This window comes from Puma concolor, chromosome D1 (genome assembly GCF_028749965.1).
Source record: "Puma concolor isolate L17-30 chromosome D1, mPumCon1.1.hap2, whole genome shotgun sequence".
NCBI lineage: Eukaryota > Metazoa > Chordata > Mammalia > Carnivora > Felidae > Puma > Puma concolor.
Window position 1 is genome coordinate 17,438,639 of NC_141676.1, and position 17,787 is coordinate 17,456,425.

General features: G+C 40.5%; 1 protein-coding gene across 22 annotated transcripts in view; it reads left to right on the forward strand.

Moving 5' to 3' along the window:
• PHF21A (PHD finger protein 21A) overlaps window positions 1-17,787 on the forward strand; it is a 197,120-nt gene that overhangs the window by 75,513 nt on the left and 103,820 nt on the right. Inside the window, exon 3 of one of the 22 annotated variants that reach the window (XM_086677595.1) lies at window positions 559-659. The exons of the other annotated variants lie outside the window; for them this stretch is intronic. The gene's annotated coding sequence lies outside the window, so the exon portion shown is untranslated. The remainder of the gene's footprint in view (window positions 1-558; window positions 660-17,787) is intronic. 22 annotated transcript variants of the gene reach the window in all.

Genomic DNA, 17,787 nt, shown 5'->3' on the forward strand with positions numbered 1-17,787 from the left:
TAAAGAGAACTCACTTTGTGTGGACAAGAAGTTTTGTGTCTTGAGAACCAAAGTCAGAGTATGCTGTCTCAGATACCCTTGGGCAGCTTCAACATGGGTATCTCTGGAGGCCGGAGAAGCAGCCTAGATGCTGGGGATGTAGGCTTATAGGCTTCTGTAAACTCTTTGGTGCCCAAGATGGCTATGAGACTAGAGGCGGGAGGTAATGTTAAATGCTCTGGTTTTCATTCCTGCTGTCACCAGAATTAAAAATGATCTAACTGTATTTTGGGCCCCCAGGCAGCACAGAAATGACATGCCACCTGCTGACCTAATCCATTTCATTTCTGGTACTAGGATAGCTAAAGCAATTTGCCCAATTTGCAATTGACTATTTACTCTAAAGCAGCAATGATTAAAATCTAGTGTAAGGAATCACATACTCTATTTATCAAGAATTAAAACTTTAAAGATGGAAAGTTATCCTTTTTTGGGGGAAAAAGTCATTTAAATGTGGTATATTTTACCTCATAGACGAACTATGCTTTTAGAAAACTACTTTTTGCTGTTGTTCCCTAGGAAGAAGTACAATCTGCTGATGAAACTTGAGATAACAGAAGTGTTTCTCAGTAGCAACTGAATGGAGCAGACAACTAGGAGACTGCTATATTTATCTTTAGGTAAATTTTGCAGTTTACTAGGGAAAAAAATCTGAATAGCACATTAATTTGTGTTAACCCAACAGCTCCTTCTCTGGCACATAGAGGGGTTTGTTGCTGTAGTCCTGCACACACACTCAGGTGCTGGACATCCTTCCTTTGTCTCAGAAACTATGCCAAAAGCTACCTATGCTGATGAGTTCCTGGTTTTTTCCATTTTAATTAAAAAAAAAAAAAATCAATCCCATTTTTTTCTCTTCCCCCATCAAGACGAAGTGATTAAAACTTTTCACAGTGATGGTTTCAGGAGCTTGGACCCTGGTCTTGATCACTGTGTTGAACAGTTATGTACAGTAATGCAATGGATGAATTAGAGTTTTAGAGGCACCCACTTCAGTCCCCTCCCAGAGATCCTTGTATCGGTGAGTAACATGCTGGCAGAATTAAGGTGTCTGCTTCCAGTTCAGCCCTCTTTTCTTTCTTGTTGCTTTCTGTGATTCGGCAGCTATGGAATTTGCTTCCCTGCATGGGCCTCTCAGAAGCCAGCTCTCCTGCTCTCCCCAACACGCTCACAGTCAGCAGAACAGGGAAATCACACTGATCAGCACATCACTCGGTTGATCAAAGGAAGCCAGCCACTTTCCTTCAACAAGACCCAGCGGTGTTAGTCACTGCGCCTTCTCCTGCCGCGAGCAAGGCCACTGGAACTCTGCTGGCAGCATTAGTCCGTGTGTAAAAAGCTGCTTATATTCCCTTCGCCTTGGCTTCTGCTTCGGCCTAGGAAAGTTGAGGAGAAAGAAAAATGCCCCCGAGAGCCGGTATCTCTCCTTTCTAAAATTTGGTGCGAAGCATTTCCATCTATTGGCAATCCCCCATGGCAATCCCTAACTCTGTCGGGGAAAAGACTTGCTAATTTTCTTTTAATTGTAAAAGAGCAGAGCCCACAGCATACTGAACGTGTGTGAGTGTGTGAAATATATGACAGGATACAATACGTTGATTGAGTTAATCATAGGTCTGACAAATCCATAAAATTAAAATAAGCCATGTTTTTTTAGTACTTAGTCTTTTGATTCTGTTGCTTTTTAATCTTTTCTGGGTAGTCTTACATTATTTTGTAGGGAACCTGTGGGTCTCAGTGCTCATTTGTTGGCTATAGGCACCAGTTTACTACCCCTGGCTTTAACGTGTGTGTAATTCCCTTTCTTGTAAGCAGTTGGCATTTCAGTACAGTTTACAGTATGGAACATGGAAGGGACCCCCTGAGTAGGACAGTGGCTGCTCTTTGTCACTTGCAGCTGTGTGTGCAAGGGAGCGTGCTGGCAACCAGCAAGGAGAGTGCTGTGACAGGTGGGAAGAGCAAAACCAGAAAATATGCTTCTCCTTTCTCTTACCCTCTTTCCAGTCCCTTCTTTCCCCCCACCCTTTTCTACCTGACCTTCTGTTTTTCTTCTCTTCCCCTTTTAGAAGCCATCTGTTTCCCTCTACCAGTTCTGTTTGGCTTGCAGATGCCACAGGAATACACTGTGTTGGAGCTAGCGTGTGCTTGACCTGTGTTGAACGTATGTATTTGGGCTGGCCTCAGCCTGGTGCACTGAAGGGAATGCTGAGGGCCTGGCGTACCAGATTTCATAAATTTTGCATACCAGTTCTAGAGACTTAAACGTATTTTACCACCTGGATCTGAGAGGTGATAGAGCGCTTTAAAAAAAAATTTTTTTTTCAATGTTTGTTTTCGACAGAGAGAGAGAGAAAGAGACAGAGCATGAGCGGGGGAGGGGCAGAGAGAGAGGGAGACACAGAATCCGAAGCAGGCTCCAGGCTCTGAGCTGTCAGCACAGAGCCCGACGCGGGGGTTGAACTCACAGACTGCGAGATCATGACCTGAGCTGAAGTTGGACGTACAACCGACTGAGCCACCCAGGTGCCCCAGTAGAGTGCTCTTTAAAGACTGGTTCTGCAAGTTCTGTATTACTTTCTATTAGAGATGGGAGCAGCATTAGTGTGTGCTTCAAAAGCTGCTTTATGTACTCTTGGCCTTAGCCTGGGCCTAGGCAAAGAGGGAGAAATGGAGGACAATGCCCCAACAGCCAGTATTCTTCTTTCTAAAACTTGGTGTAAAACATTTTCCTCCCTGTCGTCAGTAACACAAATGGTCACTGTGCGGAGCCAGTTTCGTTGCTCCCTGAGTGGGCACCCAGTTCATAGTCTCTCTGCTATGGTCCTCCTTCAGTTACCTTCTCCTCAGGCCCTGCTGGTGGGGATGTGTGATGGTGCAGCCACTTCGGAAAGCAGTCCGGCAGTTCCTCAGAATCTCAATCTTGAGTTACCGTGTGACTCAGCAATTTCACTCCTAGGTCTCTATTCAAAAGAAGTGAAAACATACGTCCGAACACAACTTTTACACAAATACTCAGTGCAGCGTTATTCGCGATAGCCAGGAAGTAGAAATAACCCGTTGCCTGATAGATGGCTAAATAACATGTGGCATACCCATACGATGGATTACTGTTTGGCAGTAAAAGGAATGAAGTGCTGATACATGCTACCACATGGATGAATCTTGAAAACGTTATGCTAAGTGAAAGAAGCTGGTCATGGAAGGCCACATATTTTATGATTCCACTTATATGAAGTGTCTGGAATATACAAATCTATAGAGACAGAAAGTAGATTAATGGCTTCCTGGGTGGAAAGAAGTGTGTGTGTGTGTGTGTGTGTGTGTGTGTGTGTGAGAGAGAGAGAGAGAGAGAGAGAGAGAGAGAGAGAGAGGAAAGTGGGAATGGGGAGTGACTGCTAGTGTGTTTGGAATTTCTTTTTGGGGTGATAAAATGTTCAAAAATTGATTGTGGTGGTGGTTGCACAAGTCTGTGAATATGCTAAAAGCCATTGAACCATACACTTTAAATGGGTGAATTGTATGGTGTGTGAATTATATCTCAATAAAGCTATTTTAAAAATTATTACCACATATTTCATTTAGTCCGAGGGCACTGAATTGTCTTTCCTAAAGTTGTAGAGGTTAGGAGAACCCGTATTCTCAAGACTATTGAGATCTCATAAAGGTAATAACTTATTTACACAGTGTGTCATTGTCTTACCTGTAGTTTTCACGTACTTTATCTAATTTGACCTCCACTGAACCCCAGTGTGCAGATGGAAGTGACACACGTAAAGAAAAAGCGACTTCTCTTAAGATTATATAACTAGTAAATGGCAGAGCAAGTATTTAATCTTAGGCTTTCTGATTCCTAGTTCACTGCACTCTTGTCAGAATAACGTCAGAATTTCAGAGAAAGTGATGGTGACCCTTGATGTTTGCCACATTCTTATTATGCTTAACCCTTTCACCTCTTGAATATGGCTGGAAAAGCCACTCACTCTCTTGTCTTGCTTTTCATAGCTGGAAAATGGAGATAAGAATACCTCCCATCTCAAAAATGTCACTGTCTTGGTTTCTTTCTTTAGAAGAGGGAGCTAGGAATGTTTCCTATCTCCTGGGCACATAATAAAGACTAATAAAAAATGGTTATAAAACATCTCAGGCCATAAAAATTCTTCATAATAAACTATCAAAGAGTTGTTTTTACCTTTTTTTTAATGTTGTACGACCTCAGAACCTCAGTGGGATGTAGTCATAACCACTTGTATCACTTTTCTCTAAGGAGCTCAAAGCACTTTACAGACATTATCAAATTAATCCTACATCCCTGTGAGTTACATAGGGAACTGGTATCAGAGGAGCTAGAGCACAGAGAGGTGAAGTAACTTGCCTGAAGCCTTTATCTCAGGCCGGGTTTATACTATACCGATTGATCATTTATTTGCCCCTAGTGATATTTCTTTGGTCAATTACACTTATTCTCTATGAGTTTGTCACTAGTTAAACATGAAAAAAAATGCTTGTATAGCCCTCCTGAATCACTGTAGGTCACCTTAAACTTTATTGAGGGTAAAGCTGTTTATTTTGATCTGTATCATCCTTGATCTATACTAGAAAAAAGCTCAGAATTCCTGAATATACGCTTTTGACTTCAACATTCACATTGGGGAACAGTGCCAACTGCGTGTCCTGCTGTGTAGACAGGAGACTTCCTTGATGAGTCTTGGGAAAGAACTCTCATTTGTCTGGACACTCTTCACAGAGTGAAGGCAGACTTCCTTCCAAGTCGTTGAGTTTTACAGTGTGTTTACATGTAGAAAAAGCCCATTTACCATCTGGATTGCAACCTAGATCTTTACCACCGCCATCATCATTTAATATTGTTTTGGTCTTATGGCTTAATCCCATTACCAACCCTTCTGACAGAGAATATATATGAAGGGAATGTGTAAGATGATTAAAAGGCCTGCATGAAACTGCCTTAGAGTGGCTTCTAATAACCCAGTAGAAAGCAGAGTAAATCTGATCCATACTGGGAGACACTGGATTCTGGCTTTTCTGTTGTGTTAACGGAATCTCTGGCTTCTTGCTGAGGCCGTCCTGGCAGGGTTTTGGGTTTGGGTGTGTTTGGTATTTTTGGTTATTTGTTTTCTGTCATCTGGATGTCTCCCTTGATGGGGACATGCTTTTCCCCACCAGAAGTGGATTTTCCTTGCATATGAACCTTGTTGGTGTGCCACCTCAGGGGAGTCGGCCCCCGTACTATTGGCACTGTCCTGTGTACAGTTCGTTAAACCGCCTGCTGTGGACCTGGGTTCCTGCTGCCGCTGTTCACTGATGTGTGTGAATTGGGTGAAGCACATGTATACAAGCTGAGGTGCACTCGTGGAAACAAACCCTGAAAATAGCAAACGATAAAGGTGGGGTAAAGCCTTCGGCTTTTAAATGAGCTTGGTAATCTGGCTAAGCTGAATGCCAGAGCTCACAAAGCTGAGAATTGCATTTCTGAAGATAAGACAGCCCCTTTTTGTGTTTTTATCTTTTCTTCCCAAAATATATTGAGTTTTAATATGGTGCTTTATCTCTCTGAGCAAGAAAACAGAGTCCATGGTGCACTCATGGGCCACTGAGTCCAGCCCAAAGAGGAGTTTCTCCTCACGTCTGTGGTAACTACATCCCAAGAAGGTAAACCTTGACCAGAGTCGTCTTCCCAAGACATGTGGCTTCCGTATCCTCACTGCAGCGTAAAGGGATCAGGCAACTCACAGAAGGCGAGAGTAGGGCTTTCTAAAAGTCTAGTCGTCTGTACGTTTTAGAGAACAGGTGGTGGTTTGCTTTGAAGTTGGGCCCCTGCCCTTTTTCATTAACTAAATGTACAAAGAGAGAATCTTGATTTCCAACCATTCTTTTTTGAAATGCTTTGTAGTGCTTTGGATCTTTCTTGTGATTCTGTTTACTAGGACCTAAAATGCTTATTTACGAAGCTCTGAACAAATTTTTTCTAATTCCTAGCTTTCTTACTTAGGTAAAGTATGGCAAGTGATCAAGTCGGGGTCATGGTAGAGTCTTAAGAACATATCAGGCAGTCTCTCTGTTTTTTCCTCCACCCATCCCGACTCCCCCTCAGCAAATTTCAGCTATGTGTATTTATATAGAAATCCATCACCCAGGAAGTGTTTTTTCAGCCTTTCTTCTGTGTTGGTATCTGATGAGTGTGCTAATACAATATCTACGTTCTTTAGTGTGGAGAAGGGAATAAACACACACGGTAGAACAGGACACTGTGTAATAAAAGTCAGTATGTGGTATAGATAATGAGGAGAGAGGGCAGGGAAGGCTTGAGAACCCAGGTGGGATTTGGATCCAGAAAGACAGAGAGAATGGAGGCATTCTAAGTCTGGGAAATCATGTGAACCAAGGCAAAGATATAGCAGTGAGTGATATGTAAGAATGAACCTAAGAACTTTGCTGCATGCTGAGAATTTTTCATAGTAAGTGTTGGGAAACAAACACGCCAAATTAAGATTGAATAGTTACTCTAGGGCCTGGTACTAGAAGGCTTTAATTGACTACGCTGTCCCTTGCCTACAACTAGACTTGCTTAGAAAGCTTTGATCAGTACCTGCCTTCCTGATCTTTGATTACTACCTATAAACGCTTTAGCATTTGAGGGGTATAATAAGTTTGTATTTGGAGGAAGTAAGATTTCATTGGCCTGTTTGCGTTTGTGTTGCTAAAACAATACAGTCAGGAAACTAAATCACTTAGTTATCTTGTAGAAAGAAGTAACGTCTGTAGTTAAGAGAGCAGTCTTTTCTTCCTTAAAAGGAATTTTGTTTCCTAATTGTGAAATCTTGGTTGGCCTGTTTGTTTATAAATGAAAATGTTTGTGAGTGAGAAGGCAGGTTTAATGTTTAAAGGAGTTTGGATAGCTGTTGCAGAAGCAAAATTGATTTATAACATTGCTTCCTGATCTGGGATTGCCTGAAGGAGTAAGAGAAATCCTACATTTACCTATGATAAGTTGCACAGGCTGTTACTTAGAAATGATGCTTGTTTGAAAGAGAAAATATGAGATCCAAATGGGGGTGGTAAGGGTAGGGGAGGTAGGAGTCCAGGAGGCCAAGGCAGTGTAAGGATTGGGAGTTTCTGTTATAATTACAGATTTGAGTAGGAACAGATGACTCTAAAGTTTTCAATTACATCTTTTGCCTTAATATGAATTTTCTGATAGTTATTTTTCCAGTTATTTAAGGTACATTTCGTTTAGTAATGTATTTTCAATAAAGCCAAAGAGAACCTATTGCTGTAACGTAGGTAGAATTTTGAATAGCAGTTTGATTTATTTTCCAGTTCCGTTTTGCTGTATCTTGTGTTATATTGATAGTTGCTATTATTTATCTCATTTAAACAGTAGTGCTTAGGTTGAAACTTGATTCTAGTCAATTTTATTATGATGGGTTTACCATCTTCTCAAATGCAGCACTCCTCTAATGCATTGTTACTATATCATGAAGGTAAAAACAAATTTACAGCCGTTATAACCACAAACCTAACCTTTCATCAGTTTGCTTGATTTACTACAAATTAAATTATATTATGCCTGATATAAATCATTAAATATATAATTTAAAGCAGTTGCTGTGATCCGTCTTTTACTCTTTTCTGCCCTCACATCCAAACCTGGAACTTGAAGTCTGAAAGGCAGTAAGATGATTAGAAAGCTGCCCTTCTGGAGTCCTAAGTGAGCATTCATTTCCATGTTGGGATATGACAGCGGGATCCTTTCAGCTCTGAGCTACAGATGCACACATTGCATTCAGGATGGAATGTTTGCTCCTTGACTTGTCTGCCTGATTTAAATATTCATACTTCACCAGAAGGAAAAAGCTGCTGACTTCTAAAAGTGGGTCAGTTTTTTTTTTTTTTTTAATGGCCCTTTTGGCACTTTGTAATGTGTTAATACTGCCTTAGAGCTGGGGAATAGTTTGGCAGATCTCATCTTTATCACTTCAGGGGCCAAGGCTTCACTAGGCCACTGGAAGGAGAGAGCATTGCAGATATTAATAGCTAATAGACTATGATATGGGCTTTATTTGCCTTTCTGTTTGCTTTTATGGGTGTGGAATATAATATGTTAACCAGGAAGGATTAATTTGAGAAAAATCTTTTTATGTGTAGACAAGTGATAAAGGTGATGATGTAAGTAAACAGCAGTAGCCTGTCTTCAGAAGCATAGTGTTTCGGAATAAATTCCACAATTGCATAAATTTGTTTTATTTGTCTGTTTGAATATGATAACTTTTGAAAGAGGTCTTTGGATAAAATGAGGTCATTGGTAGGTTTTGAATCTTATTCCTACATCATTTATTTCAGTTAACGACTATATAAAGTATACTTCATATCGATTTGAGTTTCTTGCATCTAAGGGACCCAGATAGCATTTTAAACACGAATGTCATTTTTTCCTCACAAAATTAAAAATGTAAATATATTCTATGGAAAGGAAGGGCAGGATGTCGGATGACAAAGGGAGGATCAGAATAGTAGGAGGGACCAGAAGGAGAGAGAGCTTCTGGAGATCCCACCATGTCTTAGTCATGGGACATAGGTGAGATTGAACGAGTTCAAATTACTTGTCCGGAAGAGATGTTACACATTTTACTGGTTTACTCCTTCACTTCCTCAGGATTTGCAAAACTGACTCCATGGTTTCAGGCCAGTTTTATAATGTATCCATGGCCTGTCCTATAGCTTACCCTACACCAGCTCAAGTTGTAGTGGATTCTCCCAGAATTATGCTTCTCACACAGGCCAGTATGGCTTCTTTTAGGATCTTCTTGATCGTTGTCAAATTCTAGTTCCCACTTTAAAATGGCCAAAGACTTATTTAGGTCATTACCTAAAAGTTTGGTTCAGGTGTTTCTAAAAATCTGGAATGTGTCCTGTTGAGGAATATGTTTGGTCATGTGTCTCTCTCCCACAAGTCTGAGATGTATTTGCTTTTATCAAAATGATACGGACTCCATTTGGTTCCCTGACATCCTGGAAAATTCCAAAATATTATTGAGCTGGTAATGCTGAGGAATTAGTTGTTTACTTTTCTTTGGACATTAATTGTGTTCCCGAAGATTGGTTTGTAAATCTCAAAACATATTAAATACAGTAGGGGAAATTGATATTTTTAATAGTTAAACAGACTTCTAGGATTTAAAAAATAAATGAGATGAATCCTGTTCTCAGAGATCGCTTACTGTAGAACTTTAAAGAATTCTGGGGTACATCTTTATTGGTAGGCACAGAATCTGTCTGTAATAGGAATGCCTACTACAGAAGTATATAAAGATTAAACGTCATGTCTACTTTCAGGTTGTTCATGGGGGGAAAAGGATACGTGATGATTTGCTGGAAGGTGGAAGGATATATAGATACTTGGTTTATTGAAGGGATCGTTGTACTATGCGTTGAACTTTTCTGTGTGTTTGAAATTTTACAAAATAAAAGGTCATAAAAATAAGTGCTTCCTCATTTATTTTAAACCTGGGTCTTCATGGATTAGGCCTGTTTATAAAGCAACAAATTGGGCAGAACCTGTACCTTTGGAATCCTGACGTGCATGCTTCACTAAGTAGATCACACATCCCCTGAATGAAGCAGGTGATCTTGGCCCGCCTATAATTGGAACCAAGGAAAAGAGACTTCTGACTTTTTAACCCCTTGGTTGACATTTCCAAGATAAATTTGACCCAGATGACTAAGAAATAATCAATTTTAAGCCTGTTTGGTAGTGTACAGCAAAAATGTTACTGCTGGAAAGAAATAACCACAAATATTGAAATCACTGTCAGCATCATACTTTATCTGTACATCCCAGATGTTTCTAAGATCTCGTTTGTTACTGACTTGTCTTTTCCATCCTCCTGACTTTTTTTTCTTTTTAAGTGACTTTTACCGTGTATTCTTAAAAGCATTTGTGTGTGTTGAGGAAATTCCATTTTTAAACATATGAACGTTCTATTTCTGTGTTTGAAACGATGTTGAGGGTGGGGGCAATGAGGAAAGAGGTGATGGAGAAAAGAGAGAATAGGAGATTGGATTTTTCTATGTGTTTTAAAAGAGAGAGAGAGAGAGAGAAATAAGTTCATGTATCTAGTGCTCACTGTATTATCTTCGCCATTAAAATTCAGCAGGAATGACCTATTTACTCTGTATAGGCATGTTCAAACCTAGTACACTGATAAAAGATGGGACCAACCTGGGAAATCCTATCTCTGACTAGATCAAGAACCTTAATGTTGTGTATGGGTGTGTGTGTGTGTGTGTGTGTGTGTGTGTGTGTGTGTGTGTGTGTGTGTATAGTGTCGTATGAGCTCTGTCACTGTAGTTCTAAGGTTGAATAGATTTATATTTAACCAAAGAGGAAAGGGGGAGCTATTCCTGGGTTTTTACTATTTACTTACTTATTTTAAATTTTTTTAAACATTTATTCATTTTTGAGAGACAGAGACAGAGTGTGAGTAGAGGAGGGGTAGATAGGGAGACACAGAATCTGAAGCAGGCCCAGGCTCTGAGCTGTCAGCACAGAGCCCAACGTGGGGCTCGAACTCACGTACCGCAAGATCATGACCTGAGCTGAAGTCGGGCGCTTAACTGACTGACCACCCAGGCGCCCCTTGGGTTTTTACTATTTAAATAATTCATGAAAGAGAATTGGAGCTAAACAAAAACAAAACAAAACAAAACAAAACACCCTGCAGTGGTGTTTAAGCTTCAACATATACAGAAGCCTCCTCTCCCCAACATCGGATGCAGTTTGATATAAGATCCTTCGGGACTGAATTGTAAACAACTATTTGTTACCAGCAGGGCCTCTTAATGAAGTCTTTTAGCATTTATTCTTATTTTCCATACACTAAATTGTATTAATTGCTAAACTCTAATTTTCTACTATGCCACAATGAGTAATCCAGCTATTTTATTCTCAAAGTCATCTAAGATTGTACAAAGCCCCAAGCCCTCGCTCCTCCCTAGTTTTAAAAAATCGCTATTCAGACATCATCTCTTCTACTTATAGATTGCTAAGTTATTTTGGGATTAAAGAATCCCTAAAAAACTTTATGTAATATGCTGTTTTTCTTTATTTATAACCATAAGTAGTATCATCACTCTATAGTGTAGGTATTTCCTTCCACCACCACCCCACCCTGCCTCCATCCTTCCTCCGTTCTCCACTGTTGTGGGACCACTGACTTTAATGAAATTCCATTTCCTATGTGACTAGTATTATGTTCTACCCACTATAATACAAGAGTAGAGTGAAAAGTCACTTGGGATTACTGCCAGAGATTGTTCAGAGGAAACCACATCTAGTAACCCTGTTATATCTGGCTGAGTTCATACTCAGAAGCCAGCACAAAAAGACTTGGAAGGTTAAATTCTCCTACTGGAACATTTTCAGTTACATGTGCTTTAGGCTTATAAAAGACCTAATCTCTTTTCCAAAAAAAAAAAAAAAAAAAAAAAAAAAATGCTGTTCCTATCAAATAATAGTAAACTTATTTGAGTGGTTTTTTTCATAGATGTGTTGCTTGAAAGTCTTGGGAATCTGCAGAAAAGGAAACAGATTGATAAGCACTCCGTATTTTTCATTCATGCAGATATTTTTAATCGCAGGAAAATTTTAAAATTATTTTCTCTGACTTTAGTCAAGGACTCGAGAAAGCTGCAGATTGTGCAGTTTTGACTGAGATCTTGATAGTGATCTGTAATTTTAGTTTGCTCTTTATAATATTGACCTTTTTGTCTTTACTGAGAAGGTTGGAATGAAATACAGAACTGAATTCAGTCTTTGTAGATCTATAGATGAGCCTGTACCTATCCTGATTTTTTAGATAATTGACTCATTTCAAGAGTGTGATGATGAGAGAATAGGTCTCTAGGTTTAAGTTCAAGTTCTCTATGCTGGCGGTGCCTGCTTCCTGAGAATTAACATTGTAATAAAAATTATGGTGAGCTGCTTCCTTCAAAACAGGCCTTATACTTGTCTGTTTTCACACTTGCCCACACATTCACTTGCCTGGGACAAAGCCTTCTGGACTTTTCATGGCCAGAAAATATTGATTGTAACTAAAACTTGATTTGAAAGTATAAGCAGATAAGAAAAACTTACCAGGTATATGAAGAAAATCAGCAGCTTGAAGCTGAGCAGTCAAAACAAATTCCCCACCCCACCCCTACTAAAACAGTTAATGCTAGAAATGGGAGATAAGTTTTAAAATTTTTCATCAGTATTTTCAATGAGGTTTGAGAGGATATTATTTCATCAGTAAAACAAAAACAGTCTCACCTTCTTACCCCCTGAATAAAACATCAAGTCCTTACAGTGGCCAGGAAGGCCTGATAGCCTGTCCTCATTTCCTGCTCTGCTCCAGCCACTCAGGGCTCCTTGCTGTTCCTTTAATGTGTTGGGCCGCGCCTAGCCTTCAGGATTTATAATGGCCATTCTCTCTGCCTGGTAAGTTCTTTATATAGTCGCACAGCTAACTCCTTTAACTCCTTCAAGAGCCTAGAATGGTTATCTGGCACATTGGTAGGTACTTGATAAATAGTTTTTGAAACAATGAAATCAATAGGAATATTAAAAAGTAAACTCAATGGAGATAGTGAATAGCAAAATGGATTCTGCAAGGCACTGAATTAGTAAATGAGAAGAAAATTAAGAAATTGTATAACATAGCGAAGAGTAAAAGAGATGGCAAATATAAAGAAAATAAATATGGAGATTAGATCTAAGAGATTTAATATCTATATAATAGGAGTTTCAAAAGAAAAGCAATGATTAAAGAAAGTATAGCAGGAAAAAATTACTGAGCTGGAAGAAGAAGCCTCAGATCTTGAGATAAAGCTCTTAGCATCAAGCAAGATTATTTGGGAGGAAAAAAAGTTATCCTGCTAGGAATTTTAAGGGTTTTAAAAAAATGTTTATTTGGAGAGAGAGAGAGAGTGTACATGTGAGCAGGGGAGGGGCAGAGACAGAGGGAGAGAGAGCATCCCAAGCAGGCTCCACGCTGTCAGTGCAGAGCCCGATGTGGGGCTCAGTCCCATGAACTGTGAGATCATGACCTGAGCTGAAATAAACTGTCAGACGCTCCACCAACTGAGCCACCGCGTGCCCCTAAAAGTTTTAAGTTCTTAAATAAGGAGAAAAGTCACACAGACTTCTCAGTAGTTAATAACAACAACCAAAAAAGTTACTTATAAAGTATTGAGATAAACATTACATTTTTCTTTTTTTTTTTTTTTTTCAATGTTTATTTATTTTTGGGACAGAGAGAGACAGAGCATGAACGGGGGAGGGGCAGAGAGAGAGGGAGACACAGAATTGGAAACAGGCTCCAGGCTCTGAGCCATCAGCCCAGAGCCCGACGCGGGGCTCGAACTCACGGACCGCGAGATCGTGACCTGGCTGAAGTCGGACGCTTAACCGACTGCGCCACCCAGGCGCCCCATTACATTTTTCATCAACAGCTCTGAATGTTAGAAGATAGTGGAACTTCATAGAATTCTGAGGGAATAGGATTGACACCAGAACTTTATGATAAGGAGAGGAATCATGTGGGTATAAGGATAAAAGAAAGACATTTTTGGTCTCACAAAGTATACTTACTCATATAGCCTTTCTGAGAGATTTTGTGTCTGAAAAATTTTGGTTGGATGTGCTCCAACCAAATTAGTCAGAACTAAAGAATCAGTAAACAAAAGTTGATTCTTTGAGAAGATTGACAAAGTTAACAAACCATTAGTGATACTGACAAAGGAAAAAAAGAGAGAAGACTATTCTGGATATTCTAGGTAGTACAACAACACAGGAAAAGGAAATGAAAAACACTACTGGAACAATAGATGTATATTGTCATTATTTGCAGAAGATGTGATTGTCAACCTAGAGAAACCAGGAAAATCAATGAACATTATTACACGTAATGACGGTAAGATGGTCATATACAGGTGAAATCAAGAACTTTCCTTTATATCAGCCATATCCTTTGAGAAAATACTAATGGCAAAAATTGTCTAGTCACAAAAGAATTCTTTTAAAACACAGAAATAAATTTAGTAAGCAATGTTTAATACCTGTACCTTTTTGTTTTTAGTTTGAGATTTAAAATAACTTAAATAAATGAAGACCTACACCTTCTTTATGGATGGAAAGATTCAACATTTTAAATAAGTTAGGGGCGCCTAGGTGGCTCAGTCTGTTAAGCAGCCAGCTTCGGCTCAGGTCATGATACCACAGTTCATGGGTTCGAGCCCCGCATCAAGCTCTGTGCTGACAGATCAGAGCCTGGAGCCTGCTTCAGATCTGTGTCTCCCTCTCTCTCTGCCCCTCCCCTGCTCATGCTCATGCTCTGTCCCAAAAATAAATATTTTTTTAAAAAAAAGTTAATTCTCCTGAAATCTATAAGTGTAATATTACTCCATATAAAAAAAATTCCAATGGATATTTTGGGGAATGTGACAGACTGATTCTAAAGTTCATCCACATATAGCCCGGGAAACTTTGGAAAAGACAAGGAATGCTGCATTTCTGGCCCAGACCTGTAATCCAGCTGCTACCAGATAATTTCACTGGAATGTCCCATAGGCTCCTCAAATGCAGTGTATGTCCCAAACTTGTATTCGTTATCTTCTCTTCACTTGTTTGCCACTATGTTCCTTATTGTAAATGTTACCACTGGCTGCTGTAATAATCACGCCTGAAACCTGAAAGTCATTTTTGACTCTGCAAGGCATCCTTGATTGTTCATCTCCAAAATTTAGTCGTTAGGTCCTGCTAGTCTTCCTCTTAAATATCCTCTCTCCAGGGATGCCTTGGTGGCTCAGTAGGTTAAATCGTTTGACTCTTGATCTCAGCTCAGGTCTTGATCTCAGGGTCATGAGTTCAAGCCCTGTGTTGGGCTTTGCGCTGAGCATGAAATCTACGTAAAAAAAAAGAAGAAGCATGCTCACATCATCACTGCTTTGTGTCCACACCGTCATCATCTCTTGTGTGACTTATTTAAAAAAAAAACAACAACAAACCTGTTTGCTTCTCTTTGCTTCCAGTTTTCATCCCTTCCAATTACTGTAGCTAAAGTGACTCTTCAAAAATGCAAATCAGAACCAGGGCTTAGCATGCCTCAGTCTTTGCTTTGCTCTTAGGGCCAAGTCCAAAATCCCAAAATGACTTAAAAATCTGTATGATAACTACTTTTTTCACCCTCTCTTCTTTCTACTCTTTTTCTCTTTCACCTCAAACTTCAGCCATTTGGGGGCATCCCTAGGCCTTTGAACTTACTATTCTCCCTTCTGAGGTACTGTTCTCCCCATCTTAGTGAACTCATATCCATCCTTTAGGTCTCAGTTTATTTTTTTATTTTTATTTTTTTTTAATTTTTTTAACGTTTATTTATTTTTGAGACAGAGAGAGACAGAGCATGAACGGGGGAGGGTCACAGAGAGAGGGAGACACAGCATCTGAACAGGCTCCAGGCTCTGAGCTGTCAGCACAGAGCCCGACGCGGGGCTCGAACTCACGGACCGCGAGATCATGACCTGAGCCGAAGTCGGCCGCTTAACCGACTGAGCCACCCAGGCGCCCCAGGTCTCAGTTTAAAAACAACATCCGGGGCGCCTGGGTGGCGCAGTCGGTTAAGCGTCCGACTTCAGCCAGGTCACGATCTCGCGGTCAGTGGGTTCGAGCCCCGCGTCAGGCTCTGGGCTGATGGCTCAGAGCCTGGAGCCTGTTTCCGATTCTGTGTCTCCCTCTGTCTCTGCCCCTCCCCCGTTCATGCTCTGTCTCTCTCTGTCCCAAAAATAAATAAATGTTGAAAAAAAAAAATAAAAAAAAATAAAAAAAATAAAAACAACATCCTCCTGGGGCGCCCGGGTGGCCCCGTTGGTTAAGGGTCTGACTTCAGCTCAGGTCATGATTTCACAGTTGACGATCTTGAGCCTCATGTCAGGCTCTGCTGACAGCTCAGAGTGTGGAGCCTGCTTCAGTTTCTGGGTCTCTCTCACTCTCTGCCCCTCCCCCGCTCTTGTTCTGTGTCTCTCTCAAAAATAAACATTAAAGCAAAAACAAACAGGGGTGCCTGGGTGGCTCAGTCGGTTGAGCGTCTGACTTCGGCTCGGGTCACGATCTCGCAGTTGATGAGTTCGAGCCCTGCGTCGGGCTCTGTGCTGACATCTGAGAGCCTGGAGCCTGCTTCGGATTCTGTGTGTGTGTCTCTCTCTCTCTCTCTGCCTCTCCCCTGCTCATGCTCTGTCTCTGTCTGTCTCAAAAATAAAGATAAACATTTAAAAAAACCCACAAAAACAAACAAAACCCCACATCCTCCTGGAGGCCTTCCCTGACCTCTAGATCAGGTTAGGTCCAGCTGTTGGATGTCCACCTAGGGCCTCCTATTTTCCTTTTAACCTTATATTCATTATATTTTAATGTCACTTTGCATCTTTTCTTCTAGGTTTTAAACTCCATGAGAGTCAGGATATCATCTGTTTATTCAAGGGGATATTCTCCACGCCTAGCACAATGTAATATATTTAGTAAATATGTGTAGCGAGCGCATTAGTGGCCAGAGTCCAAACATACTAGCAAGTTACAATCGGTGAAACAGTGTGTGATGCTGGCAGGAACACGCAAATCAGCAGAACAAAACCAACTCAAAACTGAAACTTCCATATAAATGGGAATTTAATGAGATAGAGGAAGATGGATTATTTAATAAGTGGTGTTAGAACAGTTGGCTCTCCACTTTAGGAAAAATATCAAGTGAGATTTCTACACCGTCAGAACTGTTTTGATTGCACATTACAAACTCAACTCAAACTAGCTTAAGCCAAAAAGAGGATTTATTGGAAGAATTTAAAAATATCCGTGAAAGGAAGGAATAGCTGAACAACTAAGCTTCAGGAGTGCAAGAAGCAGCAAACTTCTTCAGTCCTCACAGACTCGAATGCTGCGAAAATATTATTTCTCTTACATCTTCTGTCTGATGTTCTCAGCTTCATTTTCTCCTACTGTAGACTAACTCTGTGTGGCAGGGGATGTAACCTACAGCAGTTTTCAGGACCAGAACTGTCACCTTTTGAAGGAAAGTGCTCTCCACTTTTACCTCCATGTTGAAAATCCCTGAGGAAGTACTTTGATTTGTATGGCTGGGTCACACGTTTGCCCACCAGCCTCATCTGAGGCGTAGAGCAATCCCTGTGTCCAAGGAGACAGGGTGGGGTAAGCCCCTGCCTTGACTGGTGTCGGTTTCTCTGGGGGCATGTGAGTGTGTGCATCGTGGAGAAGATCATGGTGACAAGAAAGCCTCCTAAGAAAAGGAGGCGGGTAGCACAGCCATAGCCACTAGGGACTTGTGATAAGTTGATGAGTCGGTGTTAGGTTTTATCTGCTCTTATTTCACATCATGCTCAAAAAATACATTAAAAGTGGATTAGAGATGGGGCTGGTGGGTGGCTCAGTCGGTTAAGCGTCAGACCTCGGCTCAGGTCATGATCTCATAGTTCGTGGGTTCGGGCCCTGTGTCAGCCTGTGTGCTGACAGCTCAGAGCCTGGAGCCCGCTTCAGAGTCTATACCTCGCTCTCTCTTTGCCCCTCTGCCATTCAAGCTTTCTTTCTTTCTCTCTCTCTTAAAGGTAAGTAAACATTAAAAAAATTTTTTAAGTAGATTGGAGATAAAATATAAAATTATAAAAATACTAGAATAGACAGAGTTT